Source organism: Bufo gargarizans, chromosome 8 (assembly GCF_014858855.1).
Source record: "Bufo gargarizans isolate SCDJY-AF-19 chromosome 8, ASM1485885v1, whole genome shotgun sequence".
NCBI classification, from domain to species: Eukaryota; Metazoa; Chordata; class Amphibia; order Anura; family Bufonidae; genus Bufo; species Bufo gargarizans.
Window position 1 is genome coordinate 66983693 of NC_058087.1, and position 7205 is coordinate 66990897.

The window sequence follows — 7205 nt, forward strand, 5'->3', positions numbered from 1 at the left end:
CCCAGCGCCTAAATACTAGGCCTCAAATTTAAATCCCTCTAAATCTCTCGTTACCCACCGCTGTACTGTTGTTGCTGGGCAAGATATTTAGTGTCCGTCAAAGCACATTTTTTGTTCTGGGTTGAAGTACAATTCCCAATTTAGCAATTTCATAATTTAGTGGTTTCTGCTATATCAGAGCTATTTGAAATCTATCCCTAAAAGGGTATATAATATTGAAGGTGCACATAGGGTCATTCAGAATAACTTCACACACACGCTTCTGTGCATTTCCAAGTCTAATTCTGTCACTAAATCCATACCGGTGACCCAGCGCCTAAATACTAGGCCTCAAATTTAAATCCCTCTAAATCTCTCGTTACCCACCGCTGTACTGTTGTTGCTGGGCAAGATATTTAGTGTCCGTCAAAGCACATTTTTTGTTCTGGGTTGAAGTACAATTCCCAATTTAGCAATTTCATAATTTAGTGGTTTCTGCTATATCAGAGCTATTTGAAATCTATCCCTAAAAGGGTATATAATATTGAAGGTGCACATAGGGTCATTCAGAATAACTTCACACACACGCTTCTGTGCATTTCCAAGTCTAATTCTGTCACTAAATCCATACCGGTCACCCAGCGCCTAAATACTAGGCCTCAAATTTAAATCCCTCTAAATCTCTCGTTACCCACCGCTGTACTGTTGTTGCTGGGCAAGATATTTAGTGTCCGTCAAAGCACATTTTTTGTTCTGGGTTGAAGTACAATTCCCAATTTAGCAATTTCATAATTTAGTGGTTTCTGCTATATCAGAGCTATTTGAAATCTATCCCTAAAAGGGTATATAATATTGAAGGTGCACATAGGGTCATTCAGAATAACTTCACACACACGCTTCTGTGCATTTCCAAGTCTAATTCTGTCACTAAATCCATACCGGTGACCCAGCGCCTAAATACTAGGCCTCAAATTTAAATCCCTCTAAATCTCTCGTTACCCACCGCTGTACTGTTGTTGCTGGGCAAGATATTTAGTGTCCGTCAAAGCACATTTTTTGTTCTGGGTTGAAGTACAATTCCCAATTTAGCAATTTCATAATTTAGTGGTTTCCTGCTATATCAGAGCTATTTGAAATCTATCCCTAAAAGGGTATATAATATTGAAGGTGCACATTGGGTCATTCAGAATAACTTCACACACACCCGCTACTGTGTATTTTCAAGTCTAATTCTGTCACTAAACCCATACCTGTCACCCAGCGCCTAAATACTAGGCCTCAAATTTAAATCCCTCTAAATCTCTCGTTACCCACCGCTGTACTGTTGTTGCTGGGCAAGATATTTAGTGTCCGTCAAAGCACATTTTTTGTTCTGGGTTGAAGTACAATTCCCAATTTAGCAATTTCATAATTTAGTGGTTTCTGCTATATCAGAGCTATTTGAAATCTATCCCTAAAAGGGTATATAATATTGAAGGTGCACATAGGGTCATTCAGAATAACTTCACACACACGCTTCTGTGCATTTCCAAGTCTAATTCTGTCACTAAATCCATACCGGTGACCCAGCGCCTAAATACTAGGCCTCAAATTTAAATCCCTCTAAATCTCTCGTTACCCACCGCTGTACTGTTGTTGCTGGGCAAGATATTTAGTGTCCGTCAAAGCACATTTTTTGTTCTGGGTTGAAGTACAATTCCCAATTTAGCAATTTCATAATTTAGTGGTTTCTGCTATATCAGAGCTATTTGAAATCTATCCCTAAAAGGGTATATAATATTGAAGGTGCACATAGGGTCATTCAGAATAACTTCACACACACGCTTCTGTGCATTTCCAAGTCTAATTCTGTCACTAAATCCATACCGGTCACCCAGCGCCTAAATACTAGGCCTCAAATTTATATCCCGCTGAATTTGAATACAATACATTGGGCCAAATAATATATTTGTTGTTGTGGTGAACCATAACAATGAGAAAAACATCTAGTAAGGGACGCGGACGTGGACATGGTCGTGGTGGTGTTAGTGGACCCTCTGGTGCTGGGAGAGGACGTGGCCGTTCTGCCACATCCACACGTCCTAGTGTACCAACTACCTCAGGTCCCAGTAGCCGCCAGAATTTACAGCGATATATGGTGGGGCCCAATGCCGTTCTAAGGATGGTAAGGCCTGAGCAGGTACAGGCATTAGTCAATTGGGTGGCCGACAGTGGATCCAGCACGTTCACATTATCTCCCACCCAGTCTTCTGCAGAAAGCGCACAGATGGCGCCTGAAAACCAACCCCATCAGTCTGTCACATCACCCCCATGCATACCAGGGAAACTGTCTCAGCCTCAAGTTATGCAGCAGTCTCTTATGCTGTTTGAAGACTCCGCTGGCAGGGTTTCCCAAGGGCATCCACCTAGCCCTTCCCCAGCGGTGAAAGACATAGAATGCACTGACGCACAACCACTTATGTTTCCTGATGATGAGGACATGGGAATACCACCTCAGCATGTCTCTGATGATGACGAAACACAGGTGCCAACTGCTGCGTCTTTCTGCAGTGTGCAGACTGAACAGGAGGTCAGGGATCAAGACTGGGTGGAAGACGATGCAGGGGACGATGAGGTCCTAGACCCCACATGGAATGAAGGTCGTGCCACTGACTTTCACAGTTCGGAGGAAGAGGCAGTGGTGAGACCGAGCCAACAGCGTAGCAAAAGAGGGAGCAGTGGGCAAAAGCAGAACACCCGCCGCCAAGAGACTCCGCCTGCTACTGACCGCCGCCATCTGGGACCGAGCACCCCAAAGGCAGCTTCAAGGAGTTCCCTGGCATGGCACTTCTTCAAACAATGTGCTGACGACAAGACCCGAGTGGTTTGCACGCTGTGCCATCAGAGCCTGAAGCGAGGCATTAACGTTCTGAACCTGAGCACAACCTGCATGACCAGGCACCTGCATGCAAAGCATGAACTGCAGTGGAGTAAACACCTTAAAACCAAGGAAGTCACTCAGGCTCCCCCTGCTACCTCTTCTGCTGCTGCCGCCTCGGCCTATTCTGCTGCTGCCGCCTCGGCCTCTTCCTCCGCCTCTGGAGGAACGTTGGCACCTGCCGCCCAGCAAACAGGGGATGTACCACCAACACCACCACCACCACCTCCGTCACCAAGCGTCTCAACCATGTCACACGCCAGCGTTCAGCTCTCCATCTCACAAACATTTGATAGAAAGCGTAAATTCCCACCTAGCCACCCTCGATCCCTGGCCCTGAATGCCAGCATTTCTAAACTACTGGCCTATGAAATGCTGTCATTTAGGCTGGTGGACACAGACAGCTTCAAACAGCTCATGTCGCTTGCTGTCCCACAGTATGTTGTTCCCAGCCGGCACTACTTCTCCAAGAGAGCCGTGCCTTCCCTGCACAACCAAGTATCCGATAAAATCAAGTGTGCACTGCGCAACGCCATCTGTAGCAAGGTCCACCTAACCACAGATACGTGGACCAGTAAGCACGGCCAGGGACGCTATATCTCCCTAACTGCACACTGGGTAAATGTAGTGGCAGCTGGGCCCCAGGCGGAGAGCTGTTTGGCGCACGTCCTTCCGCCGCCAAGGATCGCAGGGCAACATTCTTTGCCTCCTGTTGCCACCTCCTCCTTCTCGGCTTCCTCCTCCTCTTCTTCCACCTGCTCATCCAGTCAGCCACACACCTTCACCACCAACTTCAGCACAGCCCGGGGTAAACGTCAGCAGGCCATTCTGAAACTCATATGTTTGGGGGACAGGCCCCACACCGCACAGGAGTTGTGGCGGGGTATTGAACAACAGACCGACGAGTGGTTGCTGCCGGTGAGCCTCAAGCCCGGCCTGGTGGTGTGTGATAATGGGCGAAATCTCGTTGCAGCTCTGGGACTAGCCAATTTGACGCACATCCCTTGCTTGGCGCATGTGCTGAATTTGGTGGTGCAGAAGTTCATTCACAACTACCCCGACATGTCAGAGCTGCTGCATAAAGTGCGGGCCGTCTGTTCGCGCTTCCGGCGTTCACATCCTGCCGCTGCTCGCCTGTCTGCGCTACAGCGTAACTTCGGCCTTCCCGCTCACCGCCTCATATGCGACGTGCCCACCAGGTGGAACTCCACCTTGCACATGCTGGACAGACTGTGCGAGCAGCAGCAGGCCATAGTGGAGTTTCAGCTGCAGCACGCACGGGTCAGTCGCACTACAGAACAGCACCACTTCACCACCAATGACTGGGCCTCCATGCGAGACCTGTGTGCCCTGTTGCGCTGTTTCGAGTACTCCACCAACATGGCCAGTGGCGATGACACCGTTATCAGCGTTACAATACCACTTCTATGTCTCCTTGAGAAAACACTTAGGGCGATGATGGAAGAGGAGGTGGCCCAGGAGGAGGAGGAGGAGGAGGAGGAAGAGGGGTCATTTTTAGCACTTTCAGGCCAGTCTCTTCGAAGTGACTCAGAGGGAGGTTTTTGGCAACAGCAGAGGCCAGGTACAAATGTGGCCAGCCAGGGCCCACTACTGGAGGACGAGGAGGACGAGGATGAGGAGGAGGTGGAGGAGGATGAGGATGAAGCATGGTCACAGCGGGGTGGCACCCAACGCAGCTCGGGTCCATCACTGGTGCGTGGCTGGGGGGAAAGGCAGGACGATGACGATACGCCTCCCACAGAGGACAGCTTGTCCTTACCCCTGGGCAGCCTGGCACACATGAGCGACTACATGCTGCAGTGCCTGCGCAACGACAGCAGAGTTGCCCACATTTTAACCTGTGCGGACTACTGGGTTGCCACCCTGCTGGATCCACGCTACAAAGACAATGTGCCCACCTTACTTCCTGCACTGGAGCGTGATAGGAAGATGCGCGAGTACAAGCGCACGTTGGTAGACGCGCTACTGAGAGCATTCCCAAATGTCACAGGGGAACAAGTGGAAGCCCAAGGCCAAGGCAGAGGAGGAGCAAGAGGTCGCCAAGGCAGCTGTGTCACGGCCAGCTCCTCTGAGGGCAGGGTTAGCATGGCAGAGATGTGGAAAACTTTTGTCAACACGCCACAGCTAACTGCACCACCACCTGATACGCAACGTGTTAGCAGGAGGCAACATTTCACTAACATGGTGGAACAGTACGTGTGCACACCCCTCCACGTACTGACTGATGGTTCGGCCCCATTCAACTTCTGGGTCTCTAAATTGTCCACGTGGCCAGAGCTAGCCTTTTATGCCTTGGAGGTGCTGGCCTGCCCGGCAGCCAGCGTTTTGTCTGAACGTGTATTCAGCACGGCAGGGGGCGTCATTACAGACAAACGCAGCCGCCTGTCTACAGCCAATGTGGACAAGCTGACGTTCATAAAAATGAACCAGGCATGGATCCCACAGGACCTGTCCGTCCCTTGTCCAGATTAGACATTAACTACCTCCCCATAACCATATATTATTGGACTCCAGGGCACTTCCTCATTCAATCCTATTTTTATTTTCATTTTACCATTATATTGCGAGGCTACCCAAAGTTGAATGAACCTCTCCTCTGCCTGTGTGCTAGGCCTAAATATATGCCAATGGACTGTTGCAGTGGTGGCTGACATGAAGCCTGATTCTCTGCTATGACATGCAGACTAATTCTCTGCTGACATGAAGCCAGATTGTCTGTTACGGGACCTCTCTCCTCTGCCTGGGTGCTGGGCCTAAATTTATGACAATGGACTGTTGCAGTGGTGGCTGACGTGAAGCCTGATTCTCTGCTATGACATGCAGACTGATTCTCTGCTGACATGAAGCCAGATCGTCTGTTACGGGACCTCTCTCCTCTGCCTGGGTGCTAGGCCTAAATATATGCCAATGGACTGTTGCAGTGGTGGCTGACGTGAAGCCTCATTCTCTGCTATGACATGCAGACTGATTCTCTGCTGACATGAAGCCAGATTGTCTGTTACGGGACCTCTCTCCTCTGCCTGTGTGCTAGGCCTAAATATATGCCAATGGACTGTTGCAGTGGTGGGTGACGTGAAGCCTCATTCTCTGCTATGACATGCAGACTGATTCTCTGCTGACATGAAGCCAGATTGTCTGTTACGGGACCTCTCTCCTCTGCCTGTGTGCTAGGGCCTAAATATATGCCAATGGACTGTTGCAGTGGTGGCTGACGTGAAGCCTCATTCTCTGCTATGACATGCAGACTGATTCTCTGCTGACATGAAGCCAGATTCTCTGTTACGGGACCTCTCTCCTCTGCCTGTGTGCTGGGCCTAAATTATGCCAATGGACTGTTGCAGTGGTGGGTGACGTGAAGCCTCATTCTCTGCTATGACATGCAGACTGATTCTCTGCTGACATGAAGCCAGATTGCTCTGTTACGGGACCTCTCTGCCTCTGCCTGTGTGCTAGGGCCTAAATATATGCCAATGGACTGTTGCAGTGGTGGGCTGACGTGAAGCCTCATTCTCTGCTATGACATGCAGACTAATTCTCTGCTGACATGAAGCCAGATTCGTCTGTTACGGACCTCTCTCCTCTGCCTGGGTGCTGGGCCTAAATTTATGACAATGGACTGTTGCAGTGGTGGGCTGACGTGAAGCCTGATTCTCTGCTATGACATGCAGACTGATTCTCTGCTGACATGAAGCCAGATCCTCTGTTACGGGACCTCTCTCCTCTGCCTGGGTGCTGGGCCTAAATATATGACAATGGACTGTTGCAAGTGGTGGCTGACGTGAAGCCTGATTCTCTGCTATGATATGAAGACTGATTCTCTGCTGACATGAAGCCAGATTGCTCTGTTACGGGACCTCTCTCCTCTGCCTGTGTGCTGGCCTAAATATATGCCAATGGACTGTTGCAGTGGTGGCTGACGTGAAGCCTCATTCTCTGCTATGACATGCAGACTATTCTCTGCTGACATGAAGCCAGATTCTCTGTTACGGGACCTCCCTCCTCTGCCTGGGTGCTGGGCCTAAATATATGCAAGGACTGTTGCAGTGGTGGGTGACGTGAAGCCTCATTCTCTGCTATGACATGCAGACTGATTCTCTGGTGACATGAAGCCAGATCCTCTGTTACGGGACCTCTCTCCTCTGCCTGGTGTGCTGGGCCTAAATTTAATGCAAATGGACTGTTGACAGTGGTTGGGTGACGTGAAGCCTCATTCTCTGCTATGACATGCAGACTTATTCTTGCTGACATGAAGCCAGATTCTCTGTTACGGGCTCCTCCTCTGCCTGGG